This window comes from Papaver somniferum, unplaced genomic scaffold (assembly GCF_003573695.1).
Source record: "Papaver somniferum cultivar HN1 unplaced genomic scaffold, ASM357369v1 unplaced-scaffold_135, whole genome shotgun sequence".
NCBI lineage: Eukaryota > Viridiplantae > Streptophyta > Magnoliopsida > Ranunculales > Papaveraceae > Papaver > Papaver somniferum.
In genome coordinates, this window is record NW_020622713.1 from 2686498 (window position 1) to 2705877 (window position 19380).

General features: G+C 35.7%; 2 long non-coding RNA genes across 7 annotated transcripts; both read right to left on the reverse strand.

Annotated features, from left to right (window-relative positions):
- Positions 1–8038: 8038 nt before the first annotated feature.
- LOC113333965 lies at positions 8039–12090 on the reverse strand. 2 transcript variants are annotated; one of them, XR_003352471.1, is made up of 5 exons: positions 11572–12090; positions 10565–10688; positions 10386–10478; positions 9063–10259; positions 8039–8606 (listed from the first exon to the last, which is right to left on the reverse strand). It is a non-coding gene; the product is annotated as an uncharacterized LOC113333965 (long non-coding RNA). The 2 variants fall into 2 exon arrangements; XR_003352470.1 differs by having other exon boundaries at positions 9063–10478.
- Positions 12091–13040: 950 nt separating this feature from the next.
- LOC113334133 lies at positions 13041–18645 on the reverse strand. 5 transcript variants are annotated; one of them, XR_003352525.1, is made up of 14 exons: positions 18406–18645; positions 17591–17677; positions 17220–17421; positions 17037–17135; positions 15697–15750; positions 15365–15554; positions 15189–15271; positions 14917–15041; positions 14718–14790; positions 14204–14318; positions 14027–14084; positions 13892–13939; positions 13632–13793; positions 13041–13383 (listed from the first exon to the last, which is right to left on the reverse strand). It is a non-coding gene; the product is annotated as an uncharacterized LOC113334133 (long non-coding RNA). The 5 variants fall into 5 exon arrangements; XR_003352524.1 differs by having other exon boundaries at positions 15697–15965; XR_003352526.1 differs by lacking the exon at positions 15697–15750.
- Positions 18646–19380: the final 735 nt, after the last annotated feature.

Genomic DNA, 19380 nt, shown 5'->3' on the forward strand with positions numbered 1-19380 from the left:
ATGGGTTGAAACATGTATTTTTCTGGTGCTGGACTACACATTAACGGGTTCTCTTATAACTGGATTAACCAGTAATTCCTAGAAACGAGTTTTGTTTCTTGTAAAAAAATTAAACACAAAAAAGGAATTTTTCCATAAATAAAACTCTTAAATAAATTATTTATCAAGTTAAAAACTTGCAAAAAAATAATTTCAAGTAGACACGGACTTGGTGCTACACGCGCATGGGTTGAAACATGTATTTTTCTGGTGCTGGACTACACAATAACGGGTTCTCTCATAACTGGATTAACCAGTAATTCCTAGAAACGAGTTTTGTTTCTTGTAAAAAAATTAAACACAAAAAAGGAATTTTTCCATAAATAAAACTCTTAAATAAATTATTTATCAAGTTAAAAACTTGCAAAAAAATAATTTCAAGTAGACACGGACTTGGTGCTACACGCGCATGGGTTGAAACATGTATTTTTCTGGTGCTGGACTACACATTAACGGGTTCTCTTATAACTGGATTAACCAGTAATTCCTAGAAACGAGTTTTGTTTCTTGTAAAAATATTAAACACAAAGAAGGAATTTTTCCATAAATAAAACTCTTAAATAAATTATTTATCAAGTTAAAAACTTGCAAAAAAATAATTTCAAGTAGACACGGACTTGGTGCTACACGCGCATGGGTTGAAACATGTATTTTTCTGGTGCTGGACTACACATTAACGGGTTCTCTTATAACTGGATTAACCAGTAATTCCTAGAAACGAGTTTTGTTTCTTGTAAAAAAATTAAACACAAAAAAGGAATTTTTCCATAAATAAAACTCTTAAATAAATTATTTATCAAGTTAAAAACTTGCAAAAAAATAATTTCAAGTAGACACAGACTTGGTGCTACACGCGCATGGGTTGAAACATGTATTTTTCTGGTGCTGGACTACACATTAACGGGTTCTCTTATAACTGGATTAACCAGTAATTCCTAGAAACGAGTTTTGTTTCTTGTAAAAATATTAAACACAAAAAAGGAATTTTTCCATAAATAAAACTCTTAAATAAATTATTTATCAAGTTAAAAACTTGCAAAAAAATAATTTCAAGTAGACACGGACTTGGTGCTACACGCGCATGGGTTGAAACATGTATTTTTCTGGTGCTGGACTACACATTAACGGGTTCTCTTATAACTGGATTAACCAGTAATTCCTAGAAACGAGTTTTGTTTCTTGTAAAAAAATTAAACACAAAAAGGAATTTTTCCATAAATAAAACTCTTAAATAAATTATTTATCAAGTTAAAAACTTGCAAAAAAATAATTTCAAGTAGACACGGACTTGGTGCTACACGCGCATGGGTTGAAACATGTATTTTTCTGGTGCTGGACTACACATTAACGGGTTCTCTTATAACTGGATTAACCAGTAATTCCTAGAAACGAGTTTTGTTTCTTGTAAAAAAATTAAACACAAAAAAGGAATTTTTCCATAAATAAAACTCTTAAATAAATTATTTATCTTGCAAAAAATAATTTCAAGTAGACACGGACTTGGTGCTACACGCGCATGGGTTGAAACATGTATTTTTCTGGTGCTGGACTACACATTAACGGGTTCTCTTATAACTGGATTAACCAGTAATTCCTAGAAACGAGTTTTGTTTCTTGTAAAAAAATTAAACACAAAAAAGGAATTTTTCCATAAATAAAACTCTTAAATAAATTATTTATCTTGCAAAAAAATAATTTCAAGTAGACACGGACTTTGTGCTACACGCGCATGGGTTGAAACATGTATTTTTCTGGTGCTGGACTACACATTAACGGGTTCTCTTATAACTGGATTAACCAGTAATTCCTAGAAACGAGTTTTGTTTCTTGTAAAAAAATTAAACACAAAAAAGGAATTTTTCCATAAATAAAACTCTTAAATAAATTATTTATCAAGTTAAAAACTTGCAAAAAAATAATTTCAAGTAGACACGGACTTGGTGCTACACGCGCATGGGTTTAAACATGTATTTTTCTGGTGCTGGACTACACATTAACGGGTTCTCTTATAACTGGATTAACCAGTAATTCCTAGAAACGAGTTTTGTTTCTTGTAAAAATATTAAACACAAAAAAGGAATTTTTCCATAAATAAAACTCTTAAATAAATTATTTATCAAGTTAAAAACTTGCAAAAAAATAATTTCAAGTAGACACGGACTTGGTGCTACACGCGCATGGGTTGAAACATGTATTTTTCTTCCCACCTGCTCCACCCACATTGTTTTACAACATATCTATGAGAACATGGTAGTATAGTGGAGCACCTTTTTAAATTTCCACAATGTGGGACTAAAGGTTCCATTTCATTCACTCAAAAATGAGTGAGTATCCTTAGACCCTTAGGTCATGAGATCAAACCACACCAAGACCAAAAAATCATTTATTAAATAACTCATTTTCTCCAACAACAACTGCCATCAAACCAAATCACTCCGCTGATGCACCAAGCTACCATCATCATCTCCATCTCAATCTCAAGAACATCAACACAACCAGCACAGTTCAAGTACTCCATTCCTAGCCACAATCCAGCTCATTCCCTGAATTCATGGCCAGCTGTTGTTACAGCAAAAGCATTTGCTCACTGAGGCCATCTCTCGAACACCTCCTGTACCCTGACTCTGTTAATGAAGAAACATCTTTGCCAGTGATTTCTAAGCTCCACATCTGATGGAGAAAGACCTTCCCTGTAAAAATTTCACATTCAACATAAACCCAATCATTCAATCGTTCAAATACACTTCAATCCAGTCCTCAAAATTCCACCAAACTCGACCATTAAACCACCAAAAGTCGTCATCTCTTCTTCTTTCTCGGCATCTTAAATCTGTTCAAGACAGCCCCAAAATGAACGATCCAGGCAGCACTTTCTCACCCAAACCATGTATCTTAACCTGCCATTATTTGTCCTGCTCTTAACTGCAGTTCTTCCTTGATTTCTTCTCGTCTATTTCGGAGTAACAACAGCAGCAGCCGCTGCTTTTTATCCTTCTCAATTTCGGGGATTATGTAATAACAATGATTGACAGAGAAAGATGTCTTCGATTTAGGGATGTGTAGACTAGTGGATATTGCCACCCTAGTGAGGTAGATAAGGGACAACCAATCATTTCCATAGATACCTGCTCATTATATAAGGGCCACCAAGGTCTGCCCCTTTGCTTCTCTAGACTAAGTTGCATTAGTTGTCCATCATCGTTGGCTTGGTTCGATTCAGATCCGCTTCCAATAGTAGTTGTACATGAAATAACGCTTTGCCCCTTCTTGTTTATTCCTTCTTCGAATCCTTCCACCAACAACCGTCTCTTACTTCTCAAATCCACTTCTTCTCTTCAATTTCTTTTCATCACTAAAACTGTCATGCTTTTAAGACAATGAATTTGTATCACTAAAACCGACATGCTTTTTAGATAGAGATGAAGAAATAAAAGCAAATAATGAGAAATAATCTGTCTTGCCCTTTTAAGCAACGTTTCTTCTTCTTTTGTTCCAAATTACTCCAAAGTACTTATACACTCAAAAACAAACATAAGATACATAATTTACAAGAAAACATAGCAAAGAAAGCATGAACAATAGATAAATATTAAGGTGTTTTAAACACCTATCAATAAGCGCTTTCTCCGTCGTCAAAACTTGTTTACTGGGAGTTAAACCTTGCTCCAGATTCTGCAAGTTTCTCTTCCAACAAAAAGTACTTTTGATAAAGATTATCACATTCAAGTGACTTTATACGTAGGTTTTCCTCAGAATCCTTGAGGATCGATTCGGTAGAACGATTCGAGAAATAAACACTTGCGTAACATCTTCTCAATTTCTTGTTTTCTCGACAGAGATGAGTCAGAAGAGGTGTCACATGAGAAGTTGTAATCTTCTTCATATTCCACGAATCCAAAAACTTAACATACTCTGAGACTTCCTCATCAACATCTCTATCAATATCTGAATCACCTTCATCAGAAAGTTCATCCAACATCTCTATCATATCTTGTCACACACACTTGGGTACATGTTTACTGGGTTTGAGAAAACCATGCCCAAACGAGTACACGTATGTTGGTTCAACATGATAACCCAAAAGGTCAACCATATGAGCATATCATATTAATCATGTTCTTCTTCACCATAACTAGTCCAATTGGCTCAAATGAACTAGTTACGAGTTGTTCAATTGCTATGAGATCTTATGTAACTACACAAGACACAATTAAAACAAAAATGATTCGATTCGATTAGAATCGGCTCATGAACATTATAGCCACGGTTTGCATAAAGCATTCCTTAATAATTAATTTTTCATGTTCAGAGCACATCTTTAGATCATAACCTCTTAAGCTCACAAACAAGTTCGCGGACTTAAGTTAATCGGTTGAGTTTTCCAAACTCAGCAGAAATTCTCGGGTCGAGAACTTCCGCCAGTTCGCGGACTTAGCACACAAACGAGCTTTGGAAATCCCAGCAGAAATTCTCGGTCGAGAACTTCCGTCAGTTCGCGGACTGAGTCTGCGGACTGGGTTCGGGGACTTGGCAAGCCAATTCCACAATCCTACCGATTTCTCTTGATCAACAAAGTTCGAAAACTTCGGTCAAGGAATACATGGTTATATAATCTAAACTCTCATTTCAATCATTGAAACATTCTCAGAGGGCGATATTCAGTCGTGAAGAACAACGGACCTTTCTCGTCAGAGCAATTTCCAAAGTGATTGAAACTTTCATGACTTTCGTCACTAGGTGAAGATAAACCTGATCAAAGCGAAACGCTTTACCAACACATGATTTCGAGTAAAAGATAAGAAATGAATACTCAGCTTGAAATATCAAGTGTATATGATCTAGTCTATATAGCATACGACTTTTGTCTCATAAGAAGTAGGAGAAGAATAGATAGACTTTCGAGTGATAGATAAGTTCAAGTCTTCACATACCTTTTTTTTAATGAAGTTCCACGGTTCCTTGGTGTAGATCTTCGTCGTTGTCGTTGAATCATCATGAAGTCCTTGAGCTTAACTACACTTTTCCTATCCTAGTCTGAGACTTAGCTAATAGGCTAGAAATCAAGACTTTATAGTTTTGATCACTAACATTGACAAACATGCTTGATATAGCAACGCATGCGAGGTTGACCGAGCTATGCTCTAACAAAAATCCAGTGACATTCTCTCTTTAGAGTTCATAGCACTCAAAATGCTTAAACTCTCTTCCACTTTCTTCAGTAAACTTGGTCTGAGCGATGGTTTTCTGTAAAACAGATAAACAACAACTTCAGTTATTTATGATGTAGTTGAGTCCACGAGGACAAATGTAAGATACTCACGGTTCTTCGATGGATAGTCCAGAATTGCTACGGTGAACCGTCCACAAAACTTCCGTATAATTTTTGACTTCCTTAGTGATGAATGCAATTCTTAGTTCTAGGATCTTACTGTTTCTTATGGTTCGTTCCCCGATGCTACAAATTTCCCAATAATGTTTCCCAGAAATAGTCACTATTCATTGGTCTCATCATACGATGTAACCAAGATCGAACCAGGGTAACATCTTCTTCCATTGTAAAGATCGGGAGCGGCATTCGAGTGCAGTACAGATGTGCTTGAGATGGACCATCTTTTAGAATTCTAAAACACACTTTGTAACGAAAAGGCTTACCGTGAGCTTCCTCCAAATTATCAAGAGTTGTTTGGATCACTTCATCTTTAGTTACACCGCTGAACTTTTCTCGATCAATTTCCATTACCAGAGCAAGAAATGGATGGACTGCAAGCCTAATAGATTGAAAATGAACACGCAATCGACGAGCATCTCGGTTTCCTGGGTTTCCCGTCAATGAGACGAACATTGAAAAAACGTTCTCCGAAAAAGAACCATCTTGAAAGCCCACACCAGTGATTACCCTATTAAAAAAATATGCTTTGCATATAGTTATATCCTCTTATTCAATAAACTTGGGAGCACGATTTCTAACAGACATTTCTGCAGTATGAGAGAGATTAAAAGTTATAAAAAAAAATATGTGATTTTGGAGACGGGAAGAATGGAATTTATAGGTCGAAAAAGAAAATCGAGCCGTTGGAAATTTAGTCTTTGGCGTTTGTAGTAAAACCATGCGCCTTTATTACAAACGCCCGTTTGAATTACCATAGAAGTTGGCGTTTGTAGTAAAACCGCGCGACTTTACTAAAACCGCCCGTTTGAATTACCAACACCTATTTTTTTTGCTATAAATACAACACTAAAATTTATTCTCAACCAAATCAACAGATTTCTTTCTTAAGCCAACAACATCCACCATGTTTTCTAAAGGCAAAGTGAAGCAAATATTATGTGTCGAAGCAAAAGTGGTTTGTCCATTATGTTTCATGGATAACCACAGTATTATGCAATGCCCTTGGATGTATTCAAAGTATCCATGGGAAGGTTGTTCACGCATCAGAATGGTGATTGAATCATAACCGGAAAAGCTCATGTATTTGCAATGTCAAGATCCCAACTGTCCAGAGGAACCACATATGCTAGATGATGATGCTATGAAGATTAAAAAAAAAAAGAAAAAAAAAATTGCAACACTCTGCAAAAACTTCAAACTAAAAGCCAAATTGAAGAAGGAGTTATTACACTGCAAGCATTGTGAGTATGGAGATCATGATACAAACATTGTCCACAGAGAATCAGTGGATGCTCGAAACCCGGTTGCAAGACTTGTATGCATTTACGGACTTCTTCTGAAGAAGACACATATGGAAGGCATTTCTGGGAATATCCTAGGTGCTCTTTGATGGAGTGGGTTGATTGAAGTTGAAGGACAAATCAATTCACTGTGGTTATGTTGTTTTGTTTGCTGTTTATTTTGTGTTATTACGATTATCTAAAACCAAACATGTGGATGTCTTCACATGTGCACCATCAATATCATAGGTAATTTAAATTGTTCCTGGATTAAACATTGCACCTTCAATCTCATAAATAAAAACATACTGCATTGAACAACCGCATCATACATGAGAATAAAATAAATACATCAGATTAAAACAACAACTACATAGGCGTCAATTCTCGTCGGGTAGTGGAATTCTCAGGGCGATGTAGCGATTGTATTTGTTAAACACCCTAAGAATGTTGAAACAAGCATGGAAGTCGAAAGGACGACCGCCGTGAGATACTGCCCACATTCGGAGCAGCATCCCGCTTATGTTTATGGCCTTACATTATGGTTTTTTCGCAAGCTTCAGCCACTAATATAATATAAAGGAAGTGTCCAAGACAACTTAACTTATAAATAGCGTTTTGCATACTCTTTTCCTAGTAACTAGCCCTTCCAAGATCCCCCGCTAGAGTTCTAGGTTCCACTTCATGTTTGGCTTCACCGTTGAGCTTATTTTTGTAATTCTCCATTAATAAAGCGGTGAACTCCGATACATGACTACTAATTGAACTAAAACGATGCGACAATAAGTGAGAATAATTCCCATTAATGTTCCGCGTTTCAGCGGTGAACATTCTATAAACTTTCTCCCAGAAAGTCAACCTCGATTCGGCTTCATTACTTAAGACAACATCTTGTGTGTGAAAAACAAGTGCTCTACAAATAGCTAAATTCTCTTGTCGAGTGAATCTAACACCACAAAGTCTTGGAAGCATTTTTGTAGATGATTTGAGAGCGAAGAATGTGCAAAATTTGGAGTTGAAATGAAGAGTATTTATAGAGCTCAAAAATTATATCCGTTAGATCACAAGAGTTTTAAGCCGTCCAGATTCAGCAGTTGGCGCTCCTATGAAAAACGCGTCGCTTTAAGGAAAGACTCTGGCGAGTGAGGTAACAACTGGCGTTGCAAGGACAAGCGTCAGAGTTGTTGGCTCAAGCGCCAGCATTGGTGCCAAGGCCGACCGGCCTTCCACCACGCACGCGCTACATGATCCACCTCACACAACAAACCAACAAATACATCCATTTTTTGTTGAGTTCATAGTGGGAACAAAATGAACCAACTTGAAGTTTGTTCATTCCAAAGGAACTGCTTTTAGCTAACTTACATTCTGATACCCCGAGCTCAAATTAAACAACTTTTTGAACAATTTTTCCCCCTACTTGTATGTTGTACATAAACTTGATAGTTTCATTGCGGACATGAAAATTGACTTATAAGGTCAGACTAGTGAATATACACCAAATAGTTGATTTTGTACATCGCAGGGCAACACCATCATCCATAGCCTTTTAAGATCACTTAACAAACAAAAAATGTGTTGCATTTTGTAACCACTACAATGCTGGAAGGAGAGCTTTTCCTTCTTCAGGAAAGTGGGCAGAACCCGGCAAGAATTCTGCTTGGAGTTCTCTCAGTACTCTTGTAGGACAAAGTAGCAACCCCTGAGTATAGACTTTCTTTAACTAGTAAATTCTTGTAGAAGTTGCCATCTAAAAAGGACGAAACTTAATTCAAATTAAAAAAAAATCTTTCTTTTGATGCAAACTTTTTGCCATCTAAAAAGTAAATTCTTGTAGAAGTTGCTCGGAATTCATATTGTAAGCTTTAACTGTCAGATGCCCAAGGCACTTTCAGTGGCTGCAGAAATAGAGAATGACAAAAAGTTCAGATTAGCAAAAAAGAGTAATAATACAAAGAGATGTTTCTACATAATAATGTGACTAAAATAGTAACTAAAATGTAAGAGTAGCATTAGTAATGTGTGTCCAATAAAATAGTAACTGGAATTCATAGTACTGAATCTTGACATGCAGTTCCAAAAGCTATAAATGAAACACATAGTAGTTGCAAATGCAACACAATATGCGAAAGTACATTTCCAAACAAAATGCTGAATCTGGATCCTTGAAAGTGTCATAGTAAAAAGTTAATAAAACTAATTTCCACTTCATTTTCATTAATAAATGACTCCCCAAAGCATGCACCACAATCTTTCCAATCGAAAATTAGCAAAAGCAAATTCTGAAACGCACAAACTGACTTGGAATGAAACAGTTGGCAACATGCATTAAAAGTCCACTCAGAACTACACACCATTATAGAATGTTCAATCTGTTCGCCATCAGACTCTCCTTCGGCATCATTCTAAGCTTGCAACTTCCCCATGGTCATCCTGTTCATCGTTGAACCACAAATTATTATCATTGGTTCATATAAGAATTGATACTCGTTTCTTCTTAACGTGTTTGGTTTTAAGAAAACTAGACAGAATATGAACAAAAGGGTTCAAATGTTCAAAATAGATTATTAGAGATGACCAATTCTGAGAAGATAGAGACGCGCATTTATACCTAAACATCAATTATCTGAATCCACAAATAGATTTCATGGAGGTCACCAATTACCCTATAGTCTGTGGTAACGACTTTGAGGTTGGTGTGGCTAAAAAAAAGAGAAGACCAAATCTATTGAGGAGATACCGCGTACGATACCTATGAGCGAGACTCAAATAGTGGATAAGCTTTTGCAATTGACATCCTTGTTGGGTGCCTCCTCTAAAGACACTCTGGCAGATTCTAAGCTCACTTTAAGTGGCATTGTCAAGTCGTCCCTGATGTTTCATGTGTGTCTCAGGGAAAAGATTTAATTTCTGAGGATAGTATGTCAAATTGGCTGTGAAGTGTAGGACAAAGGTAATCTTAGATCATTCTAACAGAGTTTGAGAAATAAAAGTAGACTGATAGATGCATGCCAGGTAACTTTCTACATAAATGACTTATAGGGGAAAATTAAAACAGCTTATCTAAAGCGCGTTATTTCAGCATATAAGCGTTGTTAGAGAACTATTACGAAGTTGCAACTCTTAACTATACTACAAAATTGAACGTCAATGTGACTGGTACCAGCCAACACGGCTTACAACCATGATATCCATTTCTTATCAATTCTGCGGGTGCAGTGTATGCAGCAGTCAAAGTTACTGAGTAATTTCATAAATACTGAACCAGATGATTGTGTGTCAATCTTGACCAGCTTGAGAGCATATATATATCGAATCCAAATGAAATCATCCACTGGTAAGTTAGAGATAAATACCGACATCAAGGTGATATTAACATAAAAGAACGAGAAAACGCAACAATAAAATGCCAAGAGAAAACATGTAATATTCAAAGATCTCAACCTAGCAAAGGTTTCATTTGAAACAACCAGGGTATCCAAGTCAATCTCTATGCACCAGCCAGAAAAGGCTTATCTCCCACTGTTGAATTTGCCAGCATTTTCATAAGACTGTAAACAGGACACAGAGAATAAAAATACAAAACCTTTCAATGCTTATGGCCCTGGATTCATATGCCAAGAGGATGTTGCAGGAGTGAAAAGTTACTGCAAAGACCAACATATGGATATGCATACCATTTAAGCTTCGGACCGAGAGAAGTTCCTCCTATCCATTGCGAGCTTGGCTTTCTGGTGGCTTCTACTTCTAATGTTGCGGTTGGAAAGTACCTTTAGAATACACAAGTCAGAAAAAAATTAGACATGAATGTAAAGAAGAAAGTTACTGGGTGAACATCAAGGAGTTATGAATTCACCTGATGATCTTCAGTAGTCCAAAATAGCGATGTATATCCATTTAACTTTCTTGTTCCTAAATATTCCACAGGCAATGCACAAGGTAGCTTTTTTTTTATAACGTTCATCTAGTACGTACATATCCTGAAATGAATAAAACAATGAACTTGTCATTCAGTGCATAAGTCACACAAAGCAAGCAAACATAATTTAAACAAATGGTTATTCCATGATAATGACTGAAGATTCTACTGATGCTTGTTCCAAAGGAGGATCACAAATAGTAATGCATATTAAATTTGAAGCTAGTAATTTTGAAAACTTGGCGGCTATATCTCTTTCACTAAATTGCAAAAGATAAAACCTGGAAGGGTACTAGGCTCCTAAAGCTCAGTCTGTTAATCATCGAATGTGGCGATCATGTTTGGGTAAAGAACCATTTTGTAGGTTGACTTTGGGTCTCTAATCAAGTAAACGAAGAATAAAGAACACATAATAAAATTTCAGATCGACAATTTTAAGAAATTCAGATCAGGGGATTAATCGTTTGAATTTCTCTTTTTCAGCACAACAAAATTGGAATCAATACTTTGATGTAAATGTATACGGGTATCCCACGGATAAAAAGGATCATGAAATAGGGTAACGAGATATTTTTTTAGATTCCCAATTTAAGCGAAATATATCTTGACGATAAAGATACCAATGAGTATATATAAAAAATATTTTAACGGAGAACTACTAAGTAATTTGTCAAAAACGTGCCAAAATGCTTATATAATGCCTGGTAATTCACTAGTTAAGCAACTAATTACTGAATAAAGGGCACAAATTAAGATTTTTCTGAAATAACATTTTTTTTCTTCCCCACGTTGATCCAATGCTCATATTTTGACAACAAATAATGGAATCAATACATTTCACAGTATTACAAAATATATATGTAAAACTAAAAACTAAATGTGAAAGCCTGCTACAAAATAAGGCTAAAATTATAGCTTAAATCAAACAGTCGTGTCCAATATACCTGCTCTTGCAGCAACAGCAAAATCAATGGCCGAGAAGATACGTAGTTGGACCATTTTTGCTGATATTGTCACCTAAGAAAAGCATGCACCGCGGCATTATTGGCCATAATGCATGCCAAGCATCCAAGAGTACACGGAACAATTCAGTTGACATCACTGCACTTCTCATGAATATCACCAAAGCATTACATCTCTTGAATCTCTTAGACGTCGATCTCAAAGGAAATATAGAAAGGTGATGGTTTCGATAGAAATGGTTATTTTTTTCGAGTTCGCTCGTACCAAATACACTAATCACCGACTGCATAAACCATTTTGCTTCTTCTTCCTTTTCATTTTGGTCTTCTGAGTATTTTTCAGCAACAACCCAAACAAATTTGATTTATTGTACGCTTTTCTTCCAGCACCTTCTAATTCTTTCTGTTTCTTCATTTCTGTTTTAGTATTTGGATCAACCGATAACTAACTACTTAGATCTATCTACTCATTTTTCAGACTCTCTGTCTGTTTGAACCCTGAATTCTACTCTCTCTCTCTCTATCCATCAAGCTTTTATATTTATAGCTAGGATTGGGGAATTAGGGGTGACTATGGTTTTATATTCACCATCTATCCAGTGGATAAGGGCAGGACAGAGTCAGGACTCACTGTTTCATTAAGACCGCATAGGATTATAACCCAATTTTGTGCATCAAAGCTTCATTACTATGCTAGGTTACAACAAGACCAATCCAGAATTTTCATATACATATCTCAATTCCTAGTCCTCTTCGGATATAAACACTTGCCCTCAATGCGGAATTTTCACATTGGTTTATCAAGTACTTGGCCTCAATGCAGAATTTTGACTTGGTTTATACCCCATCGTACAAATTTTCTTTCTTTGTTGCAAAGAATTCTATAAACTTTAGGTTTTCATTCATATAAAGCCTTGTTGGAGTCCTGAATTGTAAGCAAACTGAAGGATCACTTTAGTTGACTACAGAAGTTTTATGTTTATACAGGTAGCCAAAACTCATTATCTAAGAAGAATACCTATGGAAAGAGTAATCCCCAAGGGACTGTGCATCTTATGGTGGGTTTGGATGTAGAATTGTAAAGGTGGAATTTATGGGTCCAGGAGATTTGGTAGAATTGCGTTTCCCTTTGTATGTTTGGTTATTGCGTTTCCCTTTGTATGTTTGGTTGCACGAATCCTTGGAATCACGTTTCCTAAGGGATTCAGTTTTCCAGCAAATCATGAGATCTATACTTTTTTTAAACTCTAAATCTCATATATATGCAATTTTAAGATTTGAGGGTAATGCCAAATGGTACAAAGATTTTAATACAAAAAAACTCTATAAATCCTAGGAATTTTAATTAAGTTAACAAACACACAAGAAATTTATATGAATCCCAAAATTTGTAATCCCATGGGATTATAAATTCTTGGAAACGGTGAATTCTACGAACAAACCCACCATTAGTTGAAATTACATCGAGTAGAAGAGAGAAATAATTATAAGTTCGGTTAAATATACAAGGAGAGAATAAGAGATATCCGAAATATAGCCGCTTAGCATGACTAAGTTGTTCCTTGAAAAAAAATCCCCACTATGGTTTTAGCCACACAAAGTGCCAATACACAGGAGTTCATAAACCACAATTCAGTTGGCCATTTTCGATTAAGATTAAGCACGGATGTTACAACAACAATTTTGCATTGCAATTTTAGGGGAGTACAGACTTCTCCTCAAAACTATGCTGATTCAGAACAGTTGGGGATTGGCATTATCCATTTCACTTTTGCAGAAACACCAGAACTCATCCTGCAAGATAGACATTGAACTTCAATGTGAGTATATGCAAGATTTTAATTTAGTTACAAGATAACAGTATTTTAAAGAAGAATTTTAATTTAAGTAAATGTTATCATGAATTATAATCATCCATGTATATAACCACGCTGCAACGCAAAAGCAAGGAACTTTTCAAGAATTAGAATTTGGCTGATTCGAACTATCAATGTCGGATTCTAATTCCACAGAAAGGATGGTTATCCGCATACGTAATCAACCTTAAAGTTCTTGTTTAGCTGCCAAAGAAACATAATGTGCATGCCTTATGATCCATTGTAAGCCAGATTAGGTATCTTCAGTGGTCTCCATATACCATCTTCTTCATCATCCCAGTTAGGCTGATCAAAGCCCAGCACACAAGTTCATGTAGTGAGACCTTTCTGGAAAAAGCGAGAACCACGGTGACTGAATAGCTAGAGCAAAAAGAGAGAGCAATCATCAAAGACAAAATTAAGTATAATATGAGCAATGACCAAACCTCTTTAGTTTTAGGATCAGGAATTTCGCCTGGAATGGGGTCGTATCCCTGCATATTTCAGCAGAGATTAATATAACTTACTTAACACAAGAATCAGACCCAGGATAGCATCATAGCCCAGGTTTAACAGCATACCCCAGGTTTAACAGCATTAGGATCATTAATATACTCCCTCTTCCTCCCAGACTTTCGCCTGTGAGAATCAGACAAGCAGTAATAATATGGTAAACTACACTAGGCGCCGAAATGAAGTATGCAACAAAAGAGTAATAAGAGTTTCAACTTAAATTATCAATGAATCTTATATCAAACCTTTTACCCATCGAGGTCTTTAGTCGTGCGATGAGGAAGAATATCCCAATCTGTGAACATGCTTCCAGATTTTTCTTTCTTGATTGTCGACCAAACAGTATAACTAGCATCAGGCCTAAGTATGAATGTATAAAAATTTGTTAACTTGTCTGTGAACTACATAAATCTGGCGCAAGCATTAAACTACAGAAACAAATAATTATTGGGAAACAGCTATCAAGTATGATTGTGGGAAAGTGAAAAGACATTCCAGGTATGGGAAACGCAAGTTAACGTGAAAGAATCGAAGTTCCATAAATTTTCGCAGCCCTAAACCATGGTGTAGCACTATCCAGTGTCTACTAGCATATGGTGTTCCCATTCTTGACAAGTTTTGCTATGTTTTATACAGACAAATATGATAAACATTCCAACCATGAACAGTCAAATCCAAGACCAGATAATAAACATAGAACAACTTTCAAGTTGCAGGAGTTAAAAGTGAATGTAAAGACCAACATATGTATGTATGTACCATTTCGGAAGTTACCCATTGTGTGCTTGGCTTTCCGGTGGCTTCTACTTTTAATATTGTGATCCGAAAGTACCTAACAAGTACACAAGTCGGAATTAATTAGAAGAAAATTACTGCTGCTCTTCAGTCCAGAATTTTTTTTATAGGGCTAGGTAATTCATAACTGGGTGAGCATGCCGGAGTTATGAATTTTTTTTACCTGCTGCTCTTCAGTCCAGAATTTCACAAGATCCTTCCCCTAACATGTTGGGTTTATCTGCAGGACGTTTTTCATTTGTATGGCGAGGGGTACAGTGATGTCTTTTCCATTTAGCTTTCTTGCTCCTGAAACAGATAAAACAGTGAACTTGTCATTCAGTGCATAACTCACTCATAGATATGGTTATTCAATGATAACTTATCCAATAATTCCTATGGTTAATCACATCACTTTATAAAAATAAAATTGCAGGAGCTGCTGAGTAAGTTAACCTGGAGTTCAGCTCACAAACACTCCCTATCCACCCAAACTTGCTTCAATCCTAATAGTATATCCAGTTGAAATAGTGTTTCCTCTACAAGATAACAACACCGTCAGTATAAGACCTTATTTACCAAATTGTCATATCAAACTAGAGTTAGAGTTTTAAGGGCTAGGTAATTCATACCTTTTACATGGACACACTACTCCTCGTCGTTGTTTGGAGCAGCAGCTGCTCCAATTTGTTCAACTTGTTGTAGAGCATCACCTTGTGCTGCAGCTGCTATCTGGCGAACCTGTTCCAGCTGCAAGGCAACTGAAAGTATCTTCTGGTTGCGAGCCAAAAGAGTTCTATGTTGCTGAATAGAGACCTTGTCCTGCAGATGTATATATAAGTCTGAGAATTCAAAACAAGTATAATTTTATTGAAAGTGAAGGCTTAACAAATATAATCGGACATATAAGATTACACACTTGATAAAAGCCCAGCACTAGAAATCAGTTCAACTGAGATTTTACCTCTCTCGCCAAGCTCCGATTGTCCCCGTCTAAGTCAAACGTTAACAAGCGAGACTGAAAAAAAGAAAGGACGTTGAGTTTAAGGGATACTGCTAACTTTTCCGAATCCCCTCATACCAAATACACGGATCATGCATTCCCCCATATTGTATCTTCTTCAGTTTAAGCAATACTGCTAACTTTTCCGAATCCCCTCATACCAAATACACGGATCATGCATACCCCACATTTTGTATCTTCTTCCTCCTTTTCTTTTTGGTTTTCTGAGTCTTTTTCGGCAACAACATAAACAAATTTGATCCATTGTAAGCATTTCTTCCAACACCTTCTATTCATTTTTCATACTCTCTCTCTCTTTGAACCCTGAATCATATTCTCCTCTCTCTCAAAATTTTCCATTTTATAGCTAGGGTTAGGGCATTAGGACTCACTGTGGTCTTATATTCAACATCTATGCAGTGGATAAGGGCAGAACATAGTCATGACTTATTGTTTGATGAGGTGGATATGATGCAGTTTTAAAAACTACAACTGTTCTCAAATTTCAACCAAGAAATGATGATAAATCAAAAACTGTGAATTTGAAGTTAAATGGAAATCTAGTATCTCAATGTCATCACCCTTGAATGAATTAGTTAAGATTAATGAATTAGTTAAAATTCACATTTTGAAATCCAAGCTCAAAGTAAACAAAAATTTGGATTACTTGTTAAACTGAGATAAACTAAGAATACATTGTACGACGAGTAGAAGAGAGAAATAATTATCTGCTCAGTCAAACATAAGGAGGAGAGAATAAGAGATATCCGAAATATAGCCGTGACTCTACAACTCAAACATCTAGATAGTACGGGTCTATCATTGTGGATGTTCACCATCATGCTTAACAAAAGAAATACTGTGTGGTATAAGATTGCATAGCTGATGTATGCATGTTCCATGGTTTTAGCCATATTTGTGTCATTGTGGATGTTCACCATCAGTCAAGTCGTTCTTAAAAGAAAAAATGCCTACCATGGTTTTAGCCATATTTGTGTGGATGAATCAGAGTGGCAATACATATAAAGCACAATTCAGAAATTATACCCTAACTTCTAGAAATTGTTGGATTCATATGCTAAGAGGATGTTTCAGAAAACATAATAGTTACCTATAATTGATTGACAACTACAATATATAACACCAGTTAAAATTCCATTGAATTGATAAGAACCCAAACAGAGATACTTTGGATGTTACAACAAAAGTTGAAGACATATAAACAAGTGATAAACCTTGAATAGCTTTTAAGTTGCAGGAATGAAAAGTTATTGCAAAGACCAACATATGAATGTGCATACCATTTAAGCTTCGGATCGAGAGTAGTTTCTCCGACTCCTACCCATTGCGTGCTTGGCTTTCTGGTGGATTCTACTTTTACTGTTGCGATCCGAAATTACCTTTAAAATACAAAAGTCAGAAAAAACTAGACATGAATGTAAAGATGAAATTACTGGGTGAACATCAAAGAGTTATGAGTTCACCTGATTATCTTCAGTAGTCCAAAATTTCAGAAGATCCTTTCAATCCATGTCGATAAACACATCGGGTTTATCTGCAAGATGCTTTTCATTTATGTCTTGAGGTGCGTAGCGATGTATATCCATTTAGCTTTCTTGTTCCTAAATATTCCACAGGCTATGCATAAGGTAGCTTTTTATAACGTTCATCTTGTACGTACACATCCTGAAATAGATAAAACAATGAACTTGTCATTCAGTGCATAAGTCACACAAAGCAGGCAAATGTAATTTAAAGAATGGTTATTCAATGATAACTTATCCAAGAATTTCTCACATCACTTTCCAATGATCGAAACAAAAATAAAATTGCAGGAGCTGCTGAGAAAGTTAACCTGGAGTTCGGCCCACAACCACGACGTATCCACCCAAACTTGCTTTTATCCTAATCCTCACTGGCATCAGAAAAAATAGTGTTTTGTCTACAAGATAACAGCACTGTCAGTATAAGAGCTTATTGACCACTAGAATATTTTGATGTAAATGTATACAGGGTATCCCACAGATAAAAACGATCATCAAACAGGGTAATGAGATTTATTATTTTTATACTTTAAGAGTTTCCAATTTAAAAGAAATATATATTGTCAATAATATACAAAAAAAAAATATTTGAACGGAGAACTAAGACTAGTAGTGTTGCACTAACTAATTACTCAAAATCTTGCACAAATTATGTTATCGAGAAATAAAATTCTTTCTTTTCCATGTTGATCCAATACTCTTTTTTTTATTTTGGCAACACATAATATTCCATACATGTGAAAGCCTGCTGCGAAGTAAGGCTAAAATTATAGCTTAAATCAAATAGTAGTGTCCAATATACTTTCTCATCTACTAGCAACCATACAGTAGCAAAATTATTACATTTTTTACACTTGTTACAGGACTTCAGCATTGTTGTTTGTGATTCCGATCAGGGGGTGAGAAAACACATAGATGAATATAACTATTGAACTAACAGAATAACTCTATGATACTCCTGAGAAAACTTAGATGTATATATAAGCCTGAGAAAACACAAATTTGAGCTTGAAAGAAGTATAATTATATTGAAACAGAAGGACTTAATAACAAATATAATCGGACATATAAGATTACACACTTTACTAAAGCCCAGCACTAGAAATCAGTTCAATTGAGATTTTACCTCTCTCGCCAAGTTCCGGTGATCCAGAGACAGCATGGATGTTAGAGGATAAGCGATACTGCTAACTTTTCCGAGTCTTTTTCAGCAACAACCCTAACAAATTTGATTTATCGTAAACTTTTCTTCCAACACCTTCTTCCATTATCTTGTATCTGGATTTGGATCAACCGATAATTAACTTCTTAGATCTATCTACTTATTTTTTCATACTCTCTCTGTCTGCTTGAACCCTGAATCATACTCTCCTCTCTCTCTCTCTCTCTCTCTCTCAAGATTTTTCATTTTATAGCTAGGGCTAGGGCATTAGGACTCACTGTAGTCTTATATTCAACATCTATGCAGTGGATAAGGGCAGAACATAGTCATGACTTATTGTTTGATGAGGTGGATATAATGCAGTTCTGAAAACTACACCTGTTCTCAAAATTCAACCAAGAAATGAATAATTTGATTAAAAACTGTGAATTTGAAGTTAAATGGAAATCTAGAATCTCAATGTCATCACTCTTGAATGAATTAGTTAAAATTCGCATTTTGAAATCCAAGCTCAAAGTAAACAAAAATTTGGATTAATTACTTGTTAAGAGTACAAAAGAGAAATCTAAAAGGAGTACAAAAGCGAAACTGTTGATATATGGAAAGAGTAATCGCATCTTGATAAACTAAGATTACATTGTATGACGAGTAGAAAAGAGAAATTTGTTCAGTCAAACATAAGAAGGAGAGAATAAGAGAAATCCGAAATATAGCTGGGACTACAACTCAAACATCTAGATAGTACGGGTCTGTCATTGTGGATGTTCACCATCATGCTTAACAAAAGAAATACTGTGTGGTATAAGATTGCATAGCCAGTCACAGTCAAGTCGTTCTTAAAAGAAAAAATGGCTACCATGGATTTAGCCATATTTGTGTGGATGAATCAGAGTGCCAATACATATAAAGCACAATTCAATTGGCCATGTTCGATTAAAA